The 25693-nt window shown below is 40.4% G+C and overlaps 1 long non-coding RNA gene and 1 pseudogene across 2 annotated transcripts in view; one reads left to right on the top strand and one right to left on the bottom strand.

The window, feature by feature from the left end:
- The window catches only part of LOC141572207 (large ribosomal subunit protein uL24 pseudogene), a 37415-nt pseudogene extending 14924 nt beyond the window's left edge, over positions 1-22491 (bottom strand). The window contains exon 1 of the transcript XR_016018729.1: positions 22160-22491. The product of XR_016018729.1 is annotated as a large ribosomal subunit protein uL24 pseudogene (transcript). The remainder of the gene's footprint in view (positions 1-22159) is intronic.
- LOC141572208 (uncharacterized) lies at positions 10357-20379 on the top strand. Its single transcript, XR_012497451.2, has 2 exons — positions 10357-10579; positions 18027-20379. It is a non-coding gene; the product is annotated as an uncharacterized LOC141572208 (long non-coding RNA).
- Positions 22492-25693: the final 3202 nt, after the last annotated feature.

Below are 25693 nucleotides of genomic sequence, written 5' to 3'. Positions count from 1 at the left end.
TGAGAAAAACCATGCTGAAGAGTGAACAGGACAGATAAGAGCCCTGCCCTGCCTTCATAGAATTCACTTTCTAGGTGGGGTTCACCAAGGAAAAGTGAACAAGCAAACAAATAAGATTTCAAGTAATGGTAAGGACTGTGAAGACCTTAAGGGGTGATGTTATAGGGAAAAACTGGAAGTGGGGAAACCCAGCTGGCAGAGAGAACAGTGAATCCACACACCGGGCTTGGGAAAAAGCTTGGGATATTGAAGAGAAAAATGCTGAGAAACTGAGGGGGAAAGTACAGCAATGAGGTATGATCTTAGAAGCCATGGTGAGACATCAGATTTGCTTGTTGGTGCAGTGGAAAGCAATTTGAAGGATTTTAAGCCTTGGTACAATCTAATTTAAAATTTGGAAAAATGAAAATCTCCTTGGCTGTTGTGTAGAGGATGGAATTTAAAGGCCAAGATCACAAGTGGAAACCAGTTAGGAGGCTCTTGCCTTAGTTCATCTGAGAGGTGATGATGGATTGTTGAGGCAATAGACAGATGTGTATGGCGTCAGCACGGTTTTGAGGAATAGACACAACCGGACTTCCTGATGGGTTAATGTGGGACATAGGGACCAGAGAGAAGACGATGTCTTCTAGCTTGTGAGCTTGAGCAATTAATTACATGGCGGTATTACTGACTGAGCTGAGAAAGACTAGGGAAGCAAAGGCTTCAAGAGGTGAGGGAAATAAAGAGATTGTTTTACCCACATTAAGTTCAAGAGACCTATAGCACTTGTAAGAGGTGCTTTCGAGTAGACAGAGCTTATATATCTCCAAGCCTGGCGCTTAGGAGTAACGTTTGAGATATAAATTGGGAAATCATTAGCATACAGATGGCATTGAAAGTCATGGAACTGGATGAGATCACCTAGGGAGAGTGTAGAGAGGAGTTCCGGCCCAAAGCCAAGCCTTGAGGCACTTCAAATCGAGACATCTGGTACAGAGGAGGAGCGAGCAGAGAAGATGTTTAACATGTTCATGTGCGGCAACGGCTCTATAAGAGGCAATACAGAAAGCAGCGTTTCCCAAGCTTATCTGACCTTAGAACCTTTCGTCACATAGCGTCTCACAGGGCTTGGGTTCCAAGGAAAACATTTTGGAAAACATTGTTCATACCCTTGTAGCTCCTTATGCTCCACTGTGGCATATTAACTTCTAAGGTGACATAGACAAGTCTTCTCCCTCTAAGCAGAGAGGTATTTCAATAAAAGCCCATCAGTTGCTAAACAAAACACTGCTCCGATGATCCAGGCCAAAAAATATACCTGCAGGAAGCACACATGTGCTAAATGCAGCAAGTAGGAAAGGAGGGCTGTTCCACTATCACCTCACCGAGCCAAATGTAATGTAAAATAAGGCCATTTTCAGCCTTTCTATATTAATAATGTAAAGCCTTTTACATGTTCCACCATCACCTCACTGAGCCAAACCTCACACGCTGGCAGTTTTTAGCCTTTTTGCATTAATAATGGTTATTTTGGTGAAGGAGAGAAATTGAAAGTTTGAGGAGCGACGCAGGAAATAAATGCTCGTGTGTGTGTGTGTGTGTGTTATGTAACTTTTTTCAGGGTACTAGCATTTGAATGTTTCTACCTATATACTCTGTACCAGAGTATCATTTGATGCTTCCTTTAGATATTAGATAAAGGTATTTTTCTTTATTTTCTAGTTAGTTTTTGTTGTTATAAGGAACAGAAACTCACTCAGGTATATTATTGGGATCTGAGACAACTCTAAGGAGAGGTTTCTCTCTAGGACACATTCTCCCTTTCTCTCTCTCTCTCTCTCTCTCTCTCTCTCTCTCTCTCTCTGACACACACACACACACACACACACACACACACACCACACACCACACACCTACCCCACACATATAGGCTCAGAGGCTGTATGGTTTTTCTCTCATAGTATCTCTAAGACCTCCCTTTTTACAGTTATGCACTAAGAAATCATAATAAAAGCTTCTATGTTTGCATACCACAATCTAAGTGGAGTACACATGTTATGGACTAAACGTTTGTGTTTCTGTAAAATTCACATATTGAAATCTAATGCTCAATACGACTATAGTAGGAAGTGAGGACTTTGGGAGATAATTAGGTCATGAGGGTGGAGCCCTCATGAATGGAATTAGTGTCCTTCTAAGAAGAAACACAAGCCATGTGAGGATACAAGGAGAAAACAGCCATCTGTGGAGAAAACAGCCATACAAGGAGAAAACAGCCAGTAAGAGTTCCTTCACCAGACACCAGATCTGCTGGTGCCTAGATCTTGGACTTCTCACCTCCAGAACTGTGAGAAATAAATGTTTGCTGTTTAAGCCACCCAAGTTGGTCTATGATATTCTGTTACAACGTTTGAACTGACTACGACGCCCTAAGTCTTGGAGGTTTGCTTTATAAATGAGGAGATCAAGGCCCAAGGAGGAGAGATGACCCAGTGGAAGGAGCCCTAGATGGGTTTGATAAACTTGGTTTCATGTGACTACAGGCATGTAACTTCACCTGGGCCTCAAATTCCTCTCTTGCAAGGGGAGGAGATTGGATAGGGATAAGTGATCTTCAAGATGCATTTTTCAGCATTTACAGACTGAGTTTATGATTTTGACATAGAGTGACTTGGCTGAGGTCACATAGCTTCGTGGTTCACAGCAGAGTGGGAACCACATCTTCTATCACCTGGTCCAGTGTTTTGTTTTGTTTCATTCCACCACAGTGCATTTCCATAAAATTTTTATCTCAACCCATTTTTTTCATCTGTGCTGTGAAAACACTATAAGAAGGCAGCATCGTACAGTGAAAAAAGTGCAAACTTGGAAACCAGTGAGACCTGGGTTTGAATCTTAGTCTCCTTTCAGCTTTGTGACCTTGGACCCCTTCTCAGCCTCAGTTTCATCATCTGTAAGATGGGTATATATATAATACCTTCCTCATAGTGTTACTGATCAGATTGAGAATGTATCTATAAAGCAATATGGCTGCAGTAAATATAAACATTCTGTCTCAGTCTGTTCGGGCGGCTATATAGCAGAATACCATAGACGGGGTGGCTTAAATGACAGAAATTACTCTCACAGTTCTGGAGGCTGAGAAGTTCAAAATCAAGGCATTAGCAGATCTGGTGTCTGGTGGGAACCCGGTTTGCAGATGGCAGAAAAAGGGCTAGCTAGCTAGCTCTTGGCCTCTTCATTTTTGTTGTTTTTTTTCTTTCAGGTTCCCACTGCAATTTTTTTATAAGAACGTAATTTGAAATTAATAGATAAATTGGGTGAGATGATATAGTTTTCAACATGTGTTAAGCTTTAGTTAAACACAGTAAATGTGAAGATACCATTATTGTGCTAATCGTCATCCTTTGTTACTCTTTAGATGTGCAGAATAAACTTGAAATGATACATCCTATAGCGGTATCATTTAAAAGATCTTTGATACAACACTAACACCTTTCAAATTCTGGCCACAAATCGCATATAAATTGTAAGATTATTAAAATACACCTTTTTGAAAAATAAGATGACCTAAATTTTATACCCTACATAACGTTTCCCAGAAAGATATTATATAAAATAGCTGCCCCTTTTTCATAAGGATTTCCTCCTTATTTAAGGCTGAATAATATTCCATTGTATGTATATATCACCTATTTTGTTATCAATTCATCTGTCAATGGAAATTTAGGTTGCTTCCATATCCTAGCTATTGTGAATAATGCTGCAATGAACATAGGAGTGTGGATATCTCTTTGAGATAGTGATTTCATTTCCTTTGGATAAATACCCAGAAGTAGGCTGGCTGGATCTTAAGCTAGTTTTAATTTTTGGAGGAACTTCCGTATGGCTTTCCATAATGGCTAATTTATGTACTAACTTACATTCTCACCACTAGTGCACCAGGGCTCCTTTTCTCTACATCTTCACCAACATTTGTCATCTTTAGCTTTTTTGATAATATCCATCCCAACAGATATGAAGTGGTATCCCACTCTGGTTTTGATTTGCGTTTCCTTGATGATTAGAGATGTTGAACACCTTTTTATGTACCTGTTCGTCATTTGTATATCTTCTGTAGAAAAATATCTATTCTGTTTCTTTACCAATTTTTTTAATTAAGTGATTTGATTTCTTGCTATTGCATGGTAGACGTTCCTTATCTATTTTGGTTAATAACCTCTTACCAGATAGATGGTTTGCAAGCACTTTCTCCCATTCCATAGGTTGCCTTTTTATTTTGCTGATTTGTCCCTTGCTGTACAGAAGCTTTTTAGTTTGGTGTAATACCACTTGTTTATTTTGGGTTTGTTTTTTTTATTACCTGTGCTTTTAGTGTCATATTAAAACAAACAAACAAAAACACAACAACATTGCCAAGACCCATCTCAGGGAGGCTTTACACTCTGTTGTCTTCTAGGAGTTTTATGGTTTCAGGTCTTACATTTAAATCATGAATCCATTTTGAGTTGATTTGTGTGGTGTAAGATAAGGGTCCAATTCCATTCTTTCGCATGTGACTATCCAGTGTTCCCAACACCTGCAATGCGGGCTTACACTCACAGGCTTGAGATTTTATTTTATGCCAATATTATTTACAACCTATGTCAAGTCTCTTGTGATCTCATCCTTTGTTCACTGCGCAAACTTCCTTCCCCAACCTCTTTCACCCAGAGACACCATGTGCTTCTCTGCCTCTAATTATTGTTGATTTCTTCTGCATGTCTTTTCTCATTATCATGACATTAACAGGAGAGGTTGGCCTCTTCTTATAAGGATACTAATCCCATTCATGAGGGCTCTGCCCTCATTACCTAATCACCTCCCAAAGGCCCCACCTCTTAAGACTATCACACTGGGAGTTAGCATTTCGATATATAAATTTGGGAAGACACGAATATTCAGTCCATAACACATTCCATCTCACATTTTACATCTCCTTCCCTTTTAATTATTTGGGGAGATAAGGAATTACAGCAAAGAGTTCATGAACTAGGATTAGGATAAGGCATGTGATGGCTCCGTATTCTGTATAAGTATTATTTATTCAGGAAAACATTTTAGTTCTATCGCTCTTGTTGAAAGCCTTTTCAAAATATTAGTCCGTACTCCTCTTTTAGAAACCACATACTCTGCATATAATGGAATCTCTCTTGATGGCTGAAGACCTTGCCATGCCTCAGGCTTATTATTCAGAACTCGAATTCAGTCTTTCAACTGCTTGGATAAATACTCAGAAGGTGCAAAACTCAGGACATTTTCTAGAAGTTTGTTGTTTGTTTTGAATTGAAATCTTTAACAATTTCTTTGTGGTTCAGACTTCAAATAGTACAGACATTCCTTCTGTAGGTGAGGATCTTGGGTATTGTGCTCTGGTTGAACAAATAATCAAGAGGTTTTTTTTAATGCCTACTTTGTTTAAGGACCTGAATCACACATCATTTTGAACATGAGGAAATACAAAGATAAGTTTGAGGCCTTAAGGAAGGTATACTGTCATTGGGGAAGCAAAACATAAACTCATAAAAAAGTAACTATAACAAGAGCCAAAAAAATGGGAGAACTCATTAGAAATCAGTACTTGAAATGGGACTTGAACCCTGGTAGGATTTGGACCAGCAGTGCTCTGTGGTGGGAAGAATGTATGATAGGAAAGGCTCTTTAAGGTAGAGGGGATAGTTCAAATAAATGCACAGGGAAGGGAAAGTTGAGCTATATTTAAAGGATTATACATTTGTCATTTCAGAGATAATCAAGGCTAACACAAGCTATTTAGTTGGGATATGTCTAGTTTTTTATAATATGTACTGAATAGCCAGATGTCTTGAAAAGTGTTTCTTAGGCCCCTGTGATTATGGAAAACTGTGATCTACTGTACAGCACATTCTGTTGTAAAACAGTTTCTCTCTGTGGGCCGATTATATGTAGGTCACAAGAGAATTCACAGGGCTTCCAATTTGCCTGCGATTAGAGGCCGAGACCCATCTCTTGGACACCAGAGATGTCCAGTACACCAGACAGCTCCACCAAGATCCATTCTCCTTCGTAGAAAAGAACCTCTAGAGCCATGGGACAGGTCCTGGGTTTGGATCCCCATTGCCCCTCCTTAAACATCTCAAGCCAGGAGTGTGGAGGAGGGAGAGAAACAGGTTTCCCTAATCTCCCCACTTGCCTCACCCGCCCCGACCAGCCCCATGCCCACTCCTATCCCACACTGGCTCCTTAAAAACCAGGTCACTTTCCTCAGAGAGGAAGACGACATTTCACCTACTGGTCAGTGGTCTTACATAACTCCTTTATGAAAGTGGAAAATAAGAGAAAGAAGGGGAAAATCTGTGCAGGACCCTGCCATTACGGGAGTCATGCTGGGATTCTGGTCCCGCTCCCCGCACAAGAATACAGGACATGGTGAGGCCAAAAAGGAACACCCACAGAGCCACGGATGGGGGGTTCATACCACTATATTCTTGCTGGCAGCTGGGTTGGAGATACGGGAAGCAGGAGCCACATGATCCGCAATCCCCCATCTGCCTCTCTGCCAACCAACCCACCCCCTAGTGTAACCTCAGCAGTTATATTAGTGGCTAATGGCTAACCGGTAACAGCTGATGGCCATCTAATAACCGAGCCAGCACCTTTCCACCTGAGGCCGAGAGCCTGGAAACTGCTCTCTGGGACTCTGTCCCCACAATGGGACATGATTTAGTTGGCTTCGCGGAAGCCATCACTCCCAGCAGAGGTTTAAAAAAACATGGTATAGCAATGTATATTCCACATTGAAGTGTCTGGGCAAGTGAACCCCTTGTTAAAAGCTGCTGGATGGATAAGCTCATCAACATTTCTAAGCATTGATTGATTCTGATGAGAAAGGTTGATGAGATTCTCAAACTCATGATATAAAGCAAATCTAGACTAATCCAAAGAACATAGCTTTTTTGCTTTTTAAGGAAGCAGACATTTTACCCTGGACACTGAATGAGGAGGGCACTAGTATTACTCCCTGTGTAGGGCAGAGGTCCACTTCTTCTCTTTTTTTGTTGTTTTCTATATCTGACCTCTTTCTTTCTGCCCTTTACCTTCAATCATAAAGCAAAACTATTTATTCTCCATATAGTGAAAAACTTCTTTCCTAACAAGGCACAGGACCAGAGTGGTAGAATTGGAACAGTACTTAGAAGCATTAAATTCATCCTTCTGGCTTTTGAGATAAGGAAAATGAGGCCCAGACAGATAAAATGGCCTTGTCGAGTGTAGGGATGAAAGCAAGTGGTGGAAGGTTGAAAGACCATTCATATAATGTTTGACAGTTTACAAAGTTCTGTCACACATATGATATCATAAAAACCTGTGCTGTAGGTGATATAATTATATCCATTTTGCAGGTGAGGACACTGAGACCCAAAGAATTCTCCTATAAGGTGAAAAAGCACATACCTCTTCATCAGGAAAACTGCCCATGACAAAACCTAGAGACTCTGAAGTGCCAAACTCTGCTCTGAAAATTCTAGGTATACAAAGAAGACACTGCCCATGAGCTCACATCTATGAGGGGGCAGGTTGTCCGTCTTCCCCAGGGCCACATGCAGGGCACACTAAAGGTGTCAGAAAATTACCTAAACTACAGAGGGACTGGGTCCCATGTAGCTATTTGACTTCCTCTAAACATGGGTATGTGGAAACCTTGGAAAGGGCCAGCTCTTCTGCAGAAAAATCTGTATTATAAATTGTAACAAATTGAGAGTCTGTAATGTGAAAAGTAAATGTATTAAAGCTGGCTCAAGATTACAGAGGCATTTGGAGTTTAATTGGAAATAGAGGAGGGATGGGGATGCAAAGGGTCTTTCAGGCCTCTCCTTATCCTATTTTTACCGTTCTTTGAGAATAGCATCCCCATCCATGGCCTTGCCTTTTCAGAATGACACTGACAAGCTGATACTCTTCTGTTCTTGGTGAAAGAATCTGATCAACAATTAGATCACTTTCATGGATGGGGAAAAATCATTTGGAACTCCTGTTCACCTAAGACAAGCGTCCGCAAACCACTGCCTGCAGGCTAAATCCAGCCTGCTGCCTGTTTTTGTCAGTTTGTAAGTTAAGAATAGCTTTACATCTTTAAATGGTTGGAAAAAAATCAAAAGAATAATATTTCATTCCATGTGAATATAATGTTACATTTTAATGGCAACAAGTAAAATTTTACTGGAACACAGACACTTTTATTATTTACATCTCATTTACGTCTGCTTTTGTGTTATAACAATGGAGTTTAGGACACTCTATGGCCCACAGAGCTTAAAATATTTACTATCCAGCCATTAACAGAAAATCTTTGCCAACCCCTGTCTCAGAACACTAATCGTACTGTATGAGAATTTGTTCTATTCATATCCATCTCCTGAGGTGGACTTTAGAGCTTGTGAAAGGCACCACTTTGTTTAGAATGAGACTTGACTCTAAAAATGTAAGATAAAAGGGGAGATGAATGAATGGTGTGAACTTGGGCAAGTTAGTTCTTCTTTCTGGGTCTCAGTTTCCTCTTTGTGCAATGAAAGAGTGGGCTAAGGTGACCTTGGTCCCTTCTAGCTCCAACATTCTATATTTCATATTAAGGTTACTGTAGTCAAAAATAAATATCATATTCAGTTCATTGAATCTTCTTTTTTCCAACTTTGGGTTCTCCCTTAGTGACCTTCTGACTATTGGTTTGGTTTTCCAGGTCTGTCGGCATCATGACGGGGATACCCTTACCAGCTAACTCTACTGGAACATATGATGTCAGTGTGTGCATTGCATGTAGTGTGAAAATTTATTGTACATCAGTAACTTCCTTTCTTCATGTCTGCCTGCCTTGTGTGAATCTAGTGACATGAACAATTTTCTCAGGGTCTGGTCACTATTAAGAATTCGAACATGTGGAGTCCAGAGACCACACTCGGGATTTATGGCCACCCCCCACCTCTATCAAGATGCATCCACATGGCCCAGAAAATAGCCATCTGCTCTTACTTAGGAAATCTCACTACTTACAAAACAGTACTGGGGAAATCGTGGCATTTTCAAACCAAATGGATATAAAAGTTCTCCAAACCTCACAAGTGCAGAGGGCCATGCCCTCAGGTGGTGTTGGGGGGACACCATATGCGGCCCGAGGTTACGGCCTGATATGTATCAATAGGATTTGATTTGAATCTTTATCCTGCACTGTTTCTTCCCAGAGGGTTGTTACCTTTCCCTAATCCCATCATGCTTAAAGGGACTGAATCTTAGGATCGAGGTACATGTGACGTGAGGAAATGTGCTTGCCTGTAAAGTGACCCGGTGAAGGCTTCCTCTGCTGAAACCAAGAGCAGCCCTCATGCAATAGGTGAAATTTGTCTTCTGGACACTTCTGTTTCCTTTTCTATTCAACCCCCCAGGTTGCTAACACTGTGCACTCTTTATCCTGGGCCTCTGCTGTGCTACACCAGGCAAGGGAAACACTAGAGCTTTCAGTTCAGTATCTGCTGTCCCTTTCTCGTGTAAATGGAGGGTACTGAGGGGTAGTGGGAAAGCTTAAAGCACTTAGAATCAAACTAGTCTGATACCCAGTTCCTTCACTCACTGGTGGAGCCTCAATTTCAATTATCTGCTAAATGGAAATGACATGTATCACTTACCTCTCCTAATCACCCAAAGTCCCTTACAGGAAACAACCATGCATTATTTCTTCTTTGTACCACTCAGTACACACGATAGCATGCAGCAGACACTTGACGTACTCGTATACCTTCTGAGCAAAATTAAACTGATTTTACATAGTGTGGGGACAGAGTCCCAGAGAGCAGTTTCCAGGCTCTCAGCCTCACATAAAAAGGTGCTGGCTCGGGTGGTAGATGGCCATCAGCTGTAACTAGTTGGCCATCAGCTGTTACCAGTTAGCCATTGGCCACTGATATAACTGCCGTGGCTGAGCTAGCAAGCGCAGATTGTAGTTAGCAAGGGGTTGGTTGGCTGGCTGGCAGAGAGGCGGCTAGCAAGTGGGGTTAGCAAGCATGGATGGCAGATTACAGATTGTGTTGATCCTACTTCCTGTGTCTCCAGCCCAGCCGCCAGCGAGAATATAGTGGTATGACTCCCCTATCTATGGCTCCGTTGTTGTTCCTTTTTGGTCTCGCCATATCCTGCATTCTTGTGCGGGGAGCGGGAGCAGAGACCCCGCATGACACATAGAATCTTGCATGGATCATGAAATGTGGAGTGTTTGAGCCAAAAGGAACTTAAAAACCTACCCAGTTCAATGTCAGCACATAATAGGCAGATGTGCCCCACTTCCTACTTCTATGCTAAACGGTCAGAAACAGTCACTGTATTCTTTCTAGCTGAATGTCTTTCCTGAGCTGACCTTCACAATCTTCAACAAAGTTCTCTGAGAGGCCACTACCGTTTGACTGAAATTATCACTGGAGGAAAAACATCTATATACCATTCCGAATTGAGTTCAACTTCTACCTTATAAATGAAGATACCCAGACCTGGAGAGATGATATGATTTGGCCAAGATCACAGAACTAATTGCAGGGTGAGTTGAAACTAGAATATAGGTCTCTAGGTTCTTCTTCCAGTGCTCTAGCTATTACATCACTTTTGTGTTCTAACAGAAGTCTCAGTACGTTCAAGCCAAGGAGTGAGCCCTGGGAGAAATTTCTAGCAAGGACAAATAGGCGTGTGTGTGTGTGTGTGTGTGTGTGTGTGTGTGTGTGTGTGTGTGTGTGTGAGACAGGAGGGCCTTAGAGTCATGTGGCTATCTCCTGGGTAATTCAGAATGAAATAAGTTATTCAACACACTTTCACTTAAGGCCTCTTCCAGGCAAAGGTATATAGCCCCAGAGATCTAGATAGATAAAATGAGGACTTTGCCCCCCAGCTTATAGACCCACAAAAAAACAGTGAAGAAAAAAAAAGAAAATCCAGGCTAATAAGTGAGCTAACAGATATGCTTAGAGTCCTCCGAGGGCCAGGGGGCATGACCACTCAATACTCAAAGAAGTCAAGGGCTTAACTTCTGAGCCGTCTTCCAACGAGAGTCATAGTTCTCCAGAGCAAAGAGGGAAAGAGCTTTCCATCGGAGGGAAGTCTGAGCAAAAGCATGGGTTGGAAAGAGCTTGGCACATGTAGGGACTAGCAAGGTGTTCTGCATGGAAGGAACATTGGATACATGGTGAATGGAGGAGGAAAAGGGAGGGGAGTCAGGGCAGTGTCTGGGAAGGGATCTGGAGAGGGAAGCAAAAGCAGCCTGCTTTGAAGGCATCTACAAAGGCTGATAAGACATATATATAAATAATCACAACGCATGAAAGAATGATCCAATGCTTTTCAGAGGATCAAAGGAAGTACAGGGCAGCTCAGAGAAGGGAGAGATGATTTCCCACTGGAGGTTAGCGACTATATATCACTGATTAGCCAGGCGGGGTCAGAATCGGTCCTTTTGAACTTTTAGGATTCAAGTAGAAGTTAAAAATCTGCAATATAATTATCCAATCATGTTCTTTTGGGATCACATCCTTAACTTAATGGACTAGATCCTAAATCCCAGTGCATTGCCCAGCAGAGTACCCATTCCCATTAGCTAACATGTCTGTTTTTTTTCACCATTCCACCGTCAATGCCTGGCACCTAGTGGAACAGTGCCTGGCACCTAGTAGGTGCCAAATAAATATTTGTGGAATCCATCTCTTAAATGATGTGTTTTTATCATGGCAACCACATACTCTAGATTTTTTCAGAGTATTTTAAAAATATCCCTTCCCTTAGGTGCCATTAGTACAACTGTATTCATCGTGTATCTGGAGTTCTGATTTACAAAACATGGTAACAGAACCCACCGACACAACATAGGAAATCTTCATTCTCATTTTCAAATACTCTCCCTATGCCAGCTGGAGTGTTTGGGAGGGCGGGGGAAGGGAATGTGGTTTTGTGGCGAACACACCATTTCTGGGCTGGAGGCCTCCGCCACACCCTCCTGCATGCTTGGCTGCCCATGTGGCCTCAGACCAGGGCAGTCCCTTCGTCTTATTCTTTGCCCACTGAACACACAGGCTTTGGGAGTCTTGGATGAAAGTGGAAAGTATTAGCATCTTGGAAAGGATGTAGTTGGGGTACTTGTGGCCTTGTTTGGGTCTTTCCAAACAAGTTTCTGGCTGCTCTGTTGAGAGAGGAAAGCTTCCACATCTGCAGGGATAAAAGAGTGTGTTGTTTCAAAAACTTAGCATCTGCCCAACATTCCTTGGAATGCAACATTTAATGTGCTTAATTATCACTGTCAAGTGGATCATCAGTGAAAAGCGTTACCAATTCTATATGTTCTTCCTTTTTCTTTTCTTTCTTCTCTCTCTCTCTCTCTCTCTCTCTCTCTCTCTCTCTCTCTCTCTCTCTCTCTCTCTTTCTTTCTTTCCTTTTTTATTTAGTCATTCCATGTCATTTAGTTCTAGGTTCAGATGTCAAAACTAGTGGGTGCACATAGATTTTTTTTTTTTTTTTTGTATGTGACTTGGGAAAGCGGCTTGCATTATATTCTGACTTTGCACAACCCATGTCTATCTCTCCTTGAAAATTTTGAATCCCATCTTAGTTTAGAAAACAATAGCAAATGCTATCTGTCTTAATGGTTTCTCCCTCCATCCTCCCATTTACCCCAAATGAAAACTTTTAGAATTATCTCCTCCATTTTTCTCACCACTCCATTCTTGAGTTCTCTTAATTCTACCCCTAAATTATTCCCACATGCATCTCTTCTTGTCCAGCACCTTAACTGAGGCTCTGAGTTAGAGTCATTCTAACAGCCTCTTTTTTTTTTAATGTTATGTAAAGCAAGTATCCATCAATTTCTATTTTATTGAGTGTTTTTTAAACTTCATTTTTATAATTACAGTTGACATTCAATATTATATTAGTTTCATATGTACAGCATAGTAGTTAGACATTTATACATATAATTTACAAAGTGATCCCCCCAGTAAGTCTTGTACCCGCCTGGCACCATAAATAGTTATTACAATATTATTGACTATATTCCCTATACTGTAGTTTACATCCCTGTGACTATTCTGTAACTGCCAATTTGTACTTTTTAATCCCTTCACCTTTTTCATCCAGACCCCCAAATACCCTCCTATCTGGCAAACATCAGTTTGTTCTCTGTATCTATGAGTCTGTTTCTATTTTGTTTGTTCATTTATTTTGAGTTTTAGATTCCACATGTAAGTGAAGTCATATGATATTTGTCCTCTGTCTGACTTATTTCACTTAGCATAATACCCTCTGGGTCCATCCCTGTTGTCACAAATGGTAAGATTTCATTCTTTTTATGGCAGAGTAATATTCCATTGTATATATCTACCACCTCTTCTTTATTCAGTCATCTATTAATGGACATTTAAGTTGCTTCCATATTTTGGCTATTGTAAATATTGCTGCAATGAACATAAAGGTACATATATCTTTTCCAACTAGTGTTTTGGATTTCTTTGGATAAATACCCAGAAGTGGAATTTCTAGGTTATAAGTAGTTCTAGTTTTCATTTTTTGAGGAATCTCCATGCTGGTTTCCATAGTGACTGCACCAATTTGAAATCCCACCAACAGTGCACAAGGGTTCCCTTTTTGCCCCATCTTCACCAACACTTGTTGTTTGTTGATTTATTGATGACAGCCATTCTGTTTTTAAAATTTATATTAAAATATAGCTAATATACAATATTATATTAGTTTCAGGTGTACATCATAGTTATTCAACAGTACCTCCCTGGCTCTATACTGTTATTACCATATTATTGATTATATTCCCTATGTTAAAGAAGTGATCACCATGATAAGTCCAACAACCATCTGACACTGTACCCCGCTATCACAATATTATTGACTATATTCTCTATGCCGTGTATTACATCCCCAAGACTTATTTGTTTTATACCTGGAACTTTGAATCTCTCATTCCCCTTTATCTTTTCCCCCCTTTTTAAATTTTTCAATTACAGTTGACATTCAATATTATTTTATATTAATTTTAGGTGTACAGCATAGTGGTTAGACATTTATATAATTTATGAAGTGATCTCATCTGGCACTACACCTAGTTATTACCATATTATTAATTATATTGCCTATGCTTTACTTTACATCCCCGTGACTGTTTTATAACCACCAATTTGTATTCCTTAATCCTTTCAACTTTTTCATCCTGGCCCCAACCCCCCTCCCATCTATTACCCATATTGAATACGTTGTAGCCATGAAATCTTGCCATCTATGACAACATGGATGGACCTAGAGGATATTGTTCTTTTTATAGTAAGTTAGACAGTGAAAGACAAATGTCATATGATTTCAGTTATAATATTCCACATATAAGTGACAGCGAAAGAATGTTAATAAAATAAACAAACAAAAAGGAAAAAAACTCATAGATACAGAGAACATTTTGATGGTTGCCAGATGGGAGGGGGTTGGGGGTGGGTGAAAAAGGGGAAGAGATTAAGAAGTACAAATTGGTTGTTACACAGTAGTCATAGAGATTTAGGGTATAGCTTAAGGGCTCTGGTGCCTGTCCAATCTGCTCTTTGGAGAAAATTCAGGTCCTCTGTCCAGTTTTTAATTGATGGTTTGGGTTTTTTTGGTGTTGAGTTATAAATTTTGGGTATTAACCCCTTAGTGGATGTATCATTGGCAAATATCTTCTCCCATTAGGTAGGTTGTCTTTTCATTTTGTTGACAGTTTCCTTTGCTGTGCAAAAACTTTTTAGTTTGATGTAGTCCCATTTGTTTATTTTTTCTCTTGTTTCTATTGCCCAAGGAGATATATTTAAAAAAAAAAAAAATTATTAAGAGCAATGTCAGCGTTTGCTGCCTATGTTTTCTTCTAGGAGTTTTATGGTTCGGGGTCTAATAGTTCAGTCTTTAATCCACTTTGAGTTTATTTTTATATATGGTGTAAGAAAGTGGTCTAGTTTCATTTTTTTTTTTTTTTGCATGTATCTGTCCAGTTTCCCAAATACCATTTATTGAAGAGACTCTCTTTACCCCATTGTATATTCTTGCCTCCTTTGTCATAGATTAATTGACCATTTAAGTGTGGGATTATTTCTTAGCTCTCTATTCTATTCCATTGATCTATGTGTCTGTTTTTAATGTCAGTACCATGCTGTTTTGATTACTATAGCCTTGTAGTATAGTTTCATATCACATAGTGTGATACCTTCAACTTTGTTCTTTGTTCTCAAGATTGCTGTGGCTATTCAAGGTGTTTTGTGGTTCCATATAAATTTTAAGACAATTTGTTCTAGTTCTATTTTAACAGCCTCTTAACTGATCTCCCTGGCTCCAGGATCTCCTAATCAAACCAGCCTTTGCACTCCTCCCTAAATCACAAGTTAAACTATGCCATTTTTCTCCTCTGAAGTTGTGGGTGGCTCCTCATCCTACAGGAAATAAAATACAAAATCCTTGGCTTGCTATTGAAGACCATGTTGAATCTTGACAATCTTTTAGCAGCCAACCTTTGAAAATAAAAAACGAATGGAAGAAAAATAAATGTATAAAATAAACTAAATGTAGTACATAAAATCGGTTGTCCAAAAATCCACTGCAAAAATATGTTTGTGTGTGTATGTATATATACATGTAAATAGATAGATGTATATATATACATACAGTGTTGTAAGTTGTTATTAAGGTTTCTAGGCAAGCCCACAAAAGTCTATTCAATATGTAGTTGTAAGCAAACTGCTGTGCATGTGCGATTTAAAAAATTACTCAGCAATGCCAATAAATGAACCAAGAAAACCATTAAAATTTTAAATTATTTGTAAGAAATATACCTTGTCTACGGGCCCTTGTGGTGACAAGATGGACAGACAACTCCATTTGCCTTAATAGCTAATATTTACTAGTGTGTACAATATACCAGGTCATATTTAAAGACCTTTACAAGCATTATCATTACAAGTACTTGGTCTCACAACAACCTTATGAAATAGATATTATTATTTTGCTCGTTTAACAAACAAGGAAACTGAGGCATAGGGAAGTCATATAACTTGTCCAAAGTCACATAGGGGTTGGTAAAGGTGGGATTTGAATTGAGGCAGCTTGGTTTCAATATTTCCTCTAAATGACAACGCGAGATTAAGAACCACTGGAGCGTTATTGGGAAGAGTCAGGGTCAGTGAATAGTGGAGGACATGCAGAAAATGTCTAAAGCTGTCAGCAAGACACTGGCTGGGGACAAAGCTGGGTCGTCAAGATTGGGTACTGAGTATATTAGGTGTCGTTGAGGTCATTTTGATGCTACTGATAATTTGACATTCACATTTAATTCATTTCTTTACAGAATAAAGTGTTAAATATTCAACTTTAAAAAAAATCATGAAGTACTCTGTGCAGAAGAAATGCACTCTAATGTCAGGATGAAGTGAAGTGAGGGTCAAATGGGAGATTCAAGAATGGGGCTGGAGTGCAGTTGCTGTCTTTCTGGGCCTGTCCACTCCCATATTTTTGGAGTGTATTTTCTTTCTTTGTTTTAATAAATCCTCTGCTTACTTGGCAAAAAAAAAAAAAAAGTGGGGCTGGAATCAGAGATGTGGTGAGAGATGGTGAAGCTTAGAAGTGGAATGAGGTTGTTACATTATTTGTTCACTTTCTACAAGTGATTGGCTTGATATTTAGGGACACAGAATGTCCATGTTATCAAAATGGTCGAAACAAAATGCTCTACTTCAAAGAGGGGCTTGCAGGAGGAAGAGGTTAAGCAGTGAGTGCTAACCACAGCCTGCCTTGGGCAGAAGCAGAAGGAAGCCTCAGGCCAACTAATGGAAGGAAAGTTGCTTTCTGTTTTGGTTGTAAGAATGGGCCAAAACTCAAAACACCACTTTTGCAAATGGATGGGTTTACAACATTTCAGGAAGTGTGATAAGACTTGAAAGGACAAGATGCATTTTTTAAATATGTTCATGCAGTGTCTATTTGCTGGGGAATATTTCCCATCTGCAAATCGGAATTATTGGACAAATAATTTGTCCAAATTATTGGACAAATACTTCTGGTATTATCCAAAGACCAAGACAAATAAAGTATCGTGAGAAGTTGGGATACAGAACCAGGTTCAAATCCAGACTCTACTACTAACCCGCTGTGTGTCTTCAGGCAAATCTCAACCCCTGGACCTCAGTTCCTTGACTGAGTAAAAGGGAATAATAACACTGCCTCAGTCTGAGGATTGTTGTGAGCTTCAGTAAATATTCATCAAATGGCAAGAGTAGTTAGTGGGATTACAGTTGAGTCTTTATTTTTCTTTTCTGAATTTCTTAAATTTTCTACCATGAACATATATTGCCTTTGTAATTAGACACAAAAACAATTCTTTTTATTCTTTTAAAAGTGACAGGCATAATTTCTCATTTTTTACATTTGCTTTCCCTGCCTTTGTCTCTTTCTGCTGTATTAAAAAATGGGTCCTCTCTACAAGTGATATTCATAAGACGCCATGGGATACTGAATGTCAACTCTAATTGAAAAAAAAAATTTATTTTGATTTAAAAAGAAAAAGACTGTGCCGTGGGATGTCTGTTGTTCTCTACACTCCAGCATGGCTGTACTGGGGTCCACTCACTGGATCCAGGCTTCTAGCACTTAAATGAGGCTGAGGTCAGTGGTAGTTCAGTGCCCATGGGAGCTCTGTTCTCTCCATTACATATTAATCTCTGTCCTGCCAGCCCCTCAGTCTGCCACTCAGCTGGATGTTCCCAGCCACCCCCAGTCCTCGGGGAGTTCCATTTTTTTTTAATACTTCTAGTTTCATTTACTCAGCATCAAAGCCTGGCAGCGCTGACATAGGCTGCAGGAGTCAAGCCCGCAGTTGGTCTCTGGAAACCAGAGAGAGTGTGGGTGAGTGCTTTGAATGCAGCAAAACTCTGGCAGAATACCAGCTTTTAATCTTCCCCTGATTCTCTTCTTTTTCTTTATAATTTTAGGTTTGTGGGTCCCAGATCTCCATATTTGCCTTCTGGAGCTGCCTTCGCCATAGAGAAAAGATGGATGTGGAGATTTAAGGCTGAGTTATACCAGCCCCTGAAGCTTTCCAGCACCAGAAAACATAAGCAGAGGTCTCTGTTACAAATGAGCTACCTGATCTGCCCAGCTTCTCGTTCAATGGGCCTATTCTCACTCAAGGAGGTAGGGGAAGAGCCAAAGGGCTAGGATCTTTCTGAGTGTGTGGGCTTCTGGGAGCACAAGGTGTGGTTCCTTAGTTTCCTCTCAAAACCACTCCTGGTTACTTGTTCCTATCTCAGCAAATATCACTGCCATACACCCAGCTGCCTAAGTCAGAAATCTAGGAGTCATCCTTGACCACTTCCCCTCCTTCACATCCCACATCTAATTATACATGCAGTGCAACTTACTCTACTCCTTTAAAATGACCCTGAAGCCATTTTAATTACCAACTAGTCGAGATGACCATGTTCTCCTGCCTCTATAGCTGCTATCCCTCAAATAGGACAGCTATTTCAATGCCACGTAGTGCAGATGACAGCTAGAGAGGATAAGGAACACGTAAGGATCACACAGACAGTCAGTGACAGACAGATCCAGAGGAGAATCCAGGCTTCCTGGTCCCAAGTCCAGCACTGCTTCTGTACGCTACCCTGCTCCACTTGTTCCTTCATTCGCTATATTGTATTGAGACCCTGACAAGTTCCAGACGTAGTGCTAGACACAATCATTGTCACCTCTGGAGTTTCTCCAGTGACACCTCTGGGGGTGGCTCTGCATGTTGGATTATGTTAATGTATGTCCCCATCACTCTTGCAGCTAGAGTGTGGCATCTCTCAGGCCCCTGCCTGTCCTCTCATTCCAGCACTCCACAAGTTGGCTTCTGCATGGTCTACTCAAACAACTTCTGAGTTAGTGAGGCCAACAGAAAATATATACACAAGGCACTTCACCTGAGGAAAAGATTCTATGTGAGCCCAACATTTAAAATACAAATTAGTGGAAAATTTTCTCTCTAAACCAAACTTATGATCTACATAGGAAAGGGAAATAGGAAAGTTGATCTGGTTCAGTTTCATTTCTATCACACTCCATAACTTCTTGGAACATCAATGCTCAGAGCATGATAGGTTCCCCAGTGTACCCATGATTCCAAATGATTCATTTAATGCATGTTAATAAATGTATACTATGTGCCAGGTATGGTGAAGGGTGCTGGGAACACAGTGCTATATCACATAGACAGATACGCTGCCCTAGGGGACGTTATAGGCAGTGGAATCTGACCTAGTGACCTACCAGTTTCATTCTAAATACTTTTGTTTCTGGATACCATCTTTACAAATTTAAAATTCAGGATGGTAGAATCATAGATTCCAGGAGATATAAAGGAGATATTCATTTCGCCTCGTGCCTGTTCCCCCTTAGCCAATGTTTACATCCCTTTTACAACACCCTGTCAAGTGATCGTGTAATCCCACGTTGGGCATCTCCTGCAACAGGGGATTTACTACCTCCAAGGTCATTTATTCTATTTTTAAACAGCAGAAGCAGTTAGAATGTTCTTGCCTATGTCGAACCAAAATCAGTTTCCCTAAAATTGCACTGTGTTCTGCCCTCTGGTCCTACACAGGTCAAAACAGCTTCTGCTCTGAGTTGGGCCTGGGCTGTGTGAGGATGATTATCATGTCCCCTAAGCATTTTCTCTCCTCCAGACCAAACCTTTCACCTCGATTCCACCTTTCCCCATAAACGTGGTTTGGAGTGCCTCTCCAGTCAAATCTCCAACAGAGCTACTTCCTCCCACTCTGAGGACCCATAAAAAGAATGTTCACATTAACAGTATTATTCTCTTTGATTCTCCCATATTACGCTCAGAGATCGTGTCCATAGAGCAAATTTCTCCCACCCCTGCAGCCCCCACTGCATATGTAATTCTATAGATAGCTTTGGAACAAGCAGGTCAACTTTATTGTTCACAACTAGAGCTAACAATATTGAGCTTTCAGGGTTGTTGTGAGTATTAAAAGAGATAATGAATGTTGAATTAAATATTTCAACAAATAGTGACGGAACAACCATCATGTAATGGACACTGTCCTTGCTATGGGTCGAATACAGTCCTGAAGATGATAGAAAAGACCTCTACCCTTATGGCGCTTACACCTCGAGGCAGAATATGAGTGGCTCTCCAAGGGACATATGGTTTGAATTGAAGCCCGGGGGTCCCCATGATGTAAACTGGAAGCTCAAAAATGGTACCCACTATTATAATTTTCATCATGATGAACATAGATACAACCATATTAATGCCAATAAAGCCTTTGGATGTTATCATTTCCTTGTGAGAGGAATGCTTTTGGAAATAATGGAAAGACCACAGTGGTATTTCTTATGAGTAATAACCATTATATCACAGATTATCTCATTTTCTCCTCCTAAAAACCCCATATTGCCCATAAATCAAGGAGTTTTATAATAAATGAGCTGAGTTAGCTTCCACCCAGTGACTGTTTATTTAAGTCTGGATTACTTTCCTAACTTGGTCAAACAAAATGAGAGGTTCTAGGGCAGAACAGCAGCTTTAGCAAGGAAGGCGCAGTTGCACTTGCAGGTACAGTGCCAGGCTTCCTTCCTCCTTCCATCTGTCCATTAGACCAGTTATCCTATCCATAAATTTGTCTTCAGCCATCACCTTATTTAGCATGCTATGGACGACAGGATATGCTTTCAACATCAAGGAGGCTTTCAGCTTTTCTAGAAGATGTATCTTGGTTTCCTTATCATTTCATATCATAGTTTGTTCAGTGTTTGGTCAAGGAACTGATAGAAATGGGAGTTATTTACGGTAAAACACATGGTCTCTTTGCTCAGTTGAAACCACTGATCTTCCTGTTTCTCTGTTACCGTCAGATAATCCACCGTCATGGGTGGGGTGTGCGTGAAACCACCACCTAATATCTCAGTAGGGGAGTGGAGTGACCACAGGATGTCATCATCTGTGTCAGAAGAGCAGCAAATGTTTAGCAGGAAAGACTTCACATTTGCATACCTGAGGAGATGCTGCACATCCGCCATGCTGCAGGGATGAGAATAGAGATCTCTTTAAGCCTCCTCCACTGATCCTACCTCTATGCTGACAAGAGGTTTTTTTTAATTACTGTCTATGTCTTGGCATATCAATCACATTGATATTTATAGTGGCTAATATCTATTATCTATAATTAGCCCAGCATCGTGCTTGGTAGGTACTTGATCTCAGCTCATCCTCACAACAATCTTTTGGGGGTAAGCATTATTCTCTTTTTTCACCTGAGAAAATTGATTCAGAGAGGGCAGGTGACTTGTCAGGGTAGTGTAGCTAATAAGTACAAGTGCCAGAATTCAGGCCCAGTCCAGTGCCCCGTGATCTTTCACCTCCCTTATTTCACTGTGCGGCACACACGGATCCCAACCCAGAATAGAGGGAACCATGTTCAAGACCTTCTTACTCCCTTGCTTGCTCACTCCCTCCCATTGCTGTGTCCTATCTACCTCCTACATGGGACTTAAGTTCCTAGGAGGGAAAGATAACCTATTCAGCTCTCTATTCCTCCCCAGAGAGAACACAGTAGGGTCTCAGTAAGTGTGTTTCAAGTGAACGCACACACACGTACAAACCAGAATACAATGCTGTGGCTAGAATTTCTTACATCTACTTCAAAATTACAGAAAGGCTCCTATTTTAAAATTCATAATGAATCAAACCACTTATATAGCCTACATGATAATAGCCCTGGAATGACAGAATAGTAAGACTCCCCTGTTACGGTGGCTCCAAATGACACATCCTTTTGCTGTTCAAAGCCAAGAATAAAACTCTCCCTTATGGTGCAGCGCGCCCCTGTATGGAATTTGGGCTTCGCTTGCAGAAGTTGCAGATTGAGAGGCGGCATTCCTGGAATTCGTACTTAAGGCTCTGACACCTGAAACTCATCATTCCAACTGGAACAGGAGAAAAATGGGACAAATAGATGTACAGGGATCAACAAGCCAGGAAAGAAAGCAGACTGAGATGGTAATAACAACTCTCCACATGTACAGAGCGTGTCCTATGTTCCAGGCACTTACTTACATTATCTGTTTTCATCCTTACAGTAGAGTCTGAGGGGTAGGGACATTTCACAGATGTAGAGAAGGGCAGAGAAAGTTCAGTAACTTGCCCAGGGCCTCCTTGTTGGTAAATGTAAAGCTAAGAGAATTGAACCCAAATTTCTCTGACTCCGAAGTCTAAGCTCTTAAGCATTAATGCTAATCATTAACTATACTTTCCTAACCATTTCGTCTTTCCTTGGTAAGCAAGGACTAGAGGTTCAATACTATTACAGAAACACCATGTGTGTTATTTATATTGATGTAAAAGCTAAATGTATAGTTCTTGCCTTGTAAGATGAATATTGTTCTAAATTAATCTTTTAGCTGTCAATGCAAGTCTGGGCTAACAACCACCTCTAGAAAATATACAGGGACATCTGGACTCAGTGTCTCCAAACGGACAAGATTATTCAAGAAAGCGATACCCAGAGTGGGCCGACCAGATAAGCAGCAGCCGTTATCGACTTGAGCCTGATGAAAAGCCTACTTATTTCACTTATATTTGTAGAGGGGATTACGGTCTATCGTCCATGTCTTATATAGTATTTCATTCGATCATCTCAGGAAAAGCATGAAGTAGGTAAGGTAAAAAATATCTCTATTATACAGATGAGGATACTCGCCCAGAATTATAAACCTTCTAAGTGGGACGACTGGGACTGCAGTTCAGGTCCCGAGGATCCAAATCCCAAGTAAATGAACTTCGAGGCCTTTTAATCCTTCAATAATGCAGATGGAACTGTGCTCAAATCTTGACTCTACCACACATCTGAGCCTTCCGTTTTCTCCTCTGTCAAACAAAGGATGAAGATATCTATCTCACAGGATTGTGAAACTAAATAATGTCAGTAAAGCCCCTTCAATAAAGCAGTGAACACAACAGATGCAAATCCTGCCTCGTGGACCTTAAAGTCTGGAGTTAGGAGGTGGAGAGTAAGAAAAAACATTCAACAGTTACACACTTAATGATCAAGTTACAATAATACGTGTTATAAAGGGAGAATGCAGAGCACGATGCAGTAGTACTACAGGGCGAGCTAGTCCCCGTGTGACTGAGGGAAGGCCTCCCTACTCAGTGACAGCTAAACTGAGATCTGAAGGATGAATGGCAATTAACCAGGTGACATGGGGTGAGGTGGGAGGCGTGGGTGTGGGTTCCAGGCATTAGGAGCATCATTGATGAGGAAACTTGGTGCCCTTGAGGAACAAAGAAATGACTGTGTGCCTGGAATGTAAAGAGCTCCAGGAAGAATGATGTGAAAGGATGCTGGTGAGGTAGGCAGCCTCCAGGCCAAGTCAAGTTAAAATATTTGAACTTTATCCTAAGAGCAATGGGAAGTGATCAAAGGGTTTAGGCAAATGCCAGCCCCTCCCTTTGCTACCTTCAGGATCTAAGACGTGTCACCTCAAAGACTATCTCTTGCTCTTTCAACCTAATACAGTTTCTTCTCTCTCTGTGCAAGAATTAACCTCCAAATCCTAAAAGTGTGTTAAAAACTGGTGTACACATTTCTGGAAAGCTTGTTTATCCATTCTTTGTGTTGAACAAACATTTGTCAGGCATCAACTGTGTACATACTGGGTGCTGTGGGTACAGAAGTGGATAAGATAGTGGCCCTGTACTTTAAGAACTTACAGTTTGGGGTAGAGGTAGGCCGGAAGAATAAATTAGTAATCACAATAAAGTAGGATCTATCACAAAAAAGGAAGCAGGGAGGGAGTTACTCACAGAGCCTAGAGTCAGAGGAAGTTTTTAGAAGAGGTGATTGGCCCATGGTGTGTTGTCAATACATGTTAAGTAGATAAAGTTTGAGCTGAGTCTTTTTTTCCCGACTTTATTGAGATATACTTGACATGTAACAATGTGTGTGTGCAATGTTTACCACGTGTTGATTTAATACACTTATATATTGCAAATGATTACCATCATAGCATTATTGAGCTGAGCCTTGAAGGATGAAGGGGCAGCTTACCAGGCGGAATAAGAGGGAATGAACAAGAGCACATAGACCATAAAAGTGGTCTGATGAGATTATTTTATCAGCAGTCAACTGGATGGGTCGAAAGGGAGAGGTCATAGGCGAGGAGACCAAGAAAAAACCTGGGGCAATAATCCAGGTGAAAGGTGAAGAGGCCTTGATGTTCACTCAGCAGTAATGCTGACTGTACTGTTTGCCTGACACTAAGTTGCACTTGGTAGTACAGTGTATAGCTTGTAAATGCTATTACATCTCTCCATGAATGGATGTCTATTCTCTTTCACAAGACCAGAGACCATGTCATCTACTGAAATCCTTACAGCACTTAAGTCTGTGCTTTGTACACTGTGTTCACCCATCAAAAGTTGAGTTGACACTTGGATTCACTGAGCTGTGGTGGGAGTGGGGCAGGCGGAATGAGAAATGAAGGGCAGGACTCTCCTTCTGCCATGCACCCTTAGGCACTCTTCCCTCCCACAAGAGAGTAGGCAGCAACTTAAACTCGCCAAACCTACTTGCTTTTTTTCCCCAAAGCCTGGTATGTCCCTTTTTTTTTTTTTTTTTTTTTCAGTTGCACCCATCCACCCTAGCTAGAAACCTCAAGATAATGCTGGAAGCCAAAGATAAAGCAGGGGGAAAATCATCATCTGGGGGTCTTCTAAGAACTATACTTTTTCCTCCAGGATCTTCAAAAGAACTTTTCTCATTCACACATAGAAAGAAGCAGGGGATCCGAAGATCCAGCAACACCACTTCTCTGAATCCACTCTGCAGACACACTCAGGCATGTACACAAAGAAGCATTTGTGTTCTTTATAGGAGAGAAAAAAGTCAGTACAACACAGACTAAATAAACCTTGATATATTCGTAACACAGAATACTGTGCAATAGCTAAAAAGAATGAAGTACATCTATAAGCATTAATACGGAAAGCATTCCAAGACTGATTGTTTAGTAAGAAAGGCAATTTGGAGAATGTTAGGTATTATATTATACCATCGGTGTTAAAAAAAATAACCAACAACAAAACAACAACCTGAAACAATGATTTGTTTCCGATGGCTACATACATAAGCATTAAATGCATAGAAACTGGTAACAGTGGTTACCTCTGGGAAGGTGGGAAGGGAACCAGGACTGAGAGTGATGGTAAAAAATAATTTAGTGTTATCTGTATTTAAATTTTTTCACAAGTGTAATAATGCATTTATGTAGTTATGATTTAACTAAAGAATTTTTTAAGGCAAGAAGATCGTTAAGAATGTATAGTACTGTTTTTAATAGTGAAAAGTTTGAACTACCTAAATATCCAGAATTGAAGTATTATTACATCAATCATGGTATAATCCATACAGCAGAATTTAATAAAAATGACACTTTTCATTTTTATATTCACAGATGTAAAGAAGTTAGTAATTTATACTTCCATTTAAAAGGAAGTCGGTACTAATTATTATGTTCTGAATTACCCCATTTTTGTGAACAAATTTAGGCACAAAGAGGTTTGAGATAATTTTATATAAAAGGTTTATAG

This window comes from Rhinolophus sinicus, chromosome 14 (assembly GCF_057876585.1).
Source record: "Rhinolophus sinicus isolate RSI-liver-muscle chromosome 14, RSI-T2T, whole genome shotgun sequence".
In the NCBI taxonomy this organism is placed as follows: domain Eukaryota; kingdom Metazoa; phylum Chordata; class Mammalia; order Chiroptera; family Rhinolophidae; genus Rhinolophus; species Rhinolophus sinicus.
Note: the sequence above shows the minus strand (reverse complement) of the source record. Positions and strands in the feature narration are given on the sequence as shown.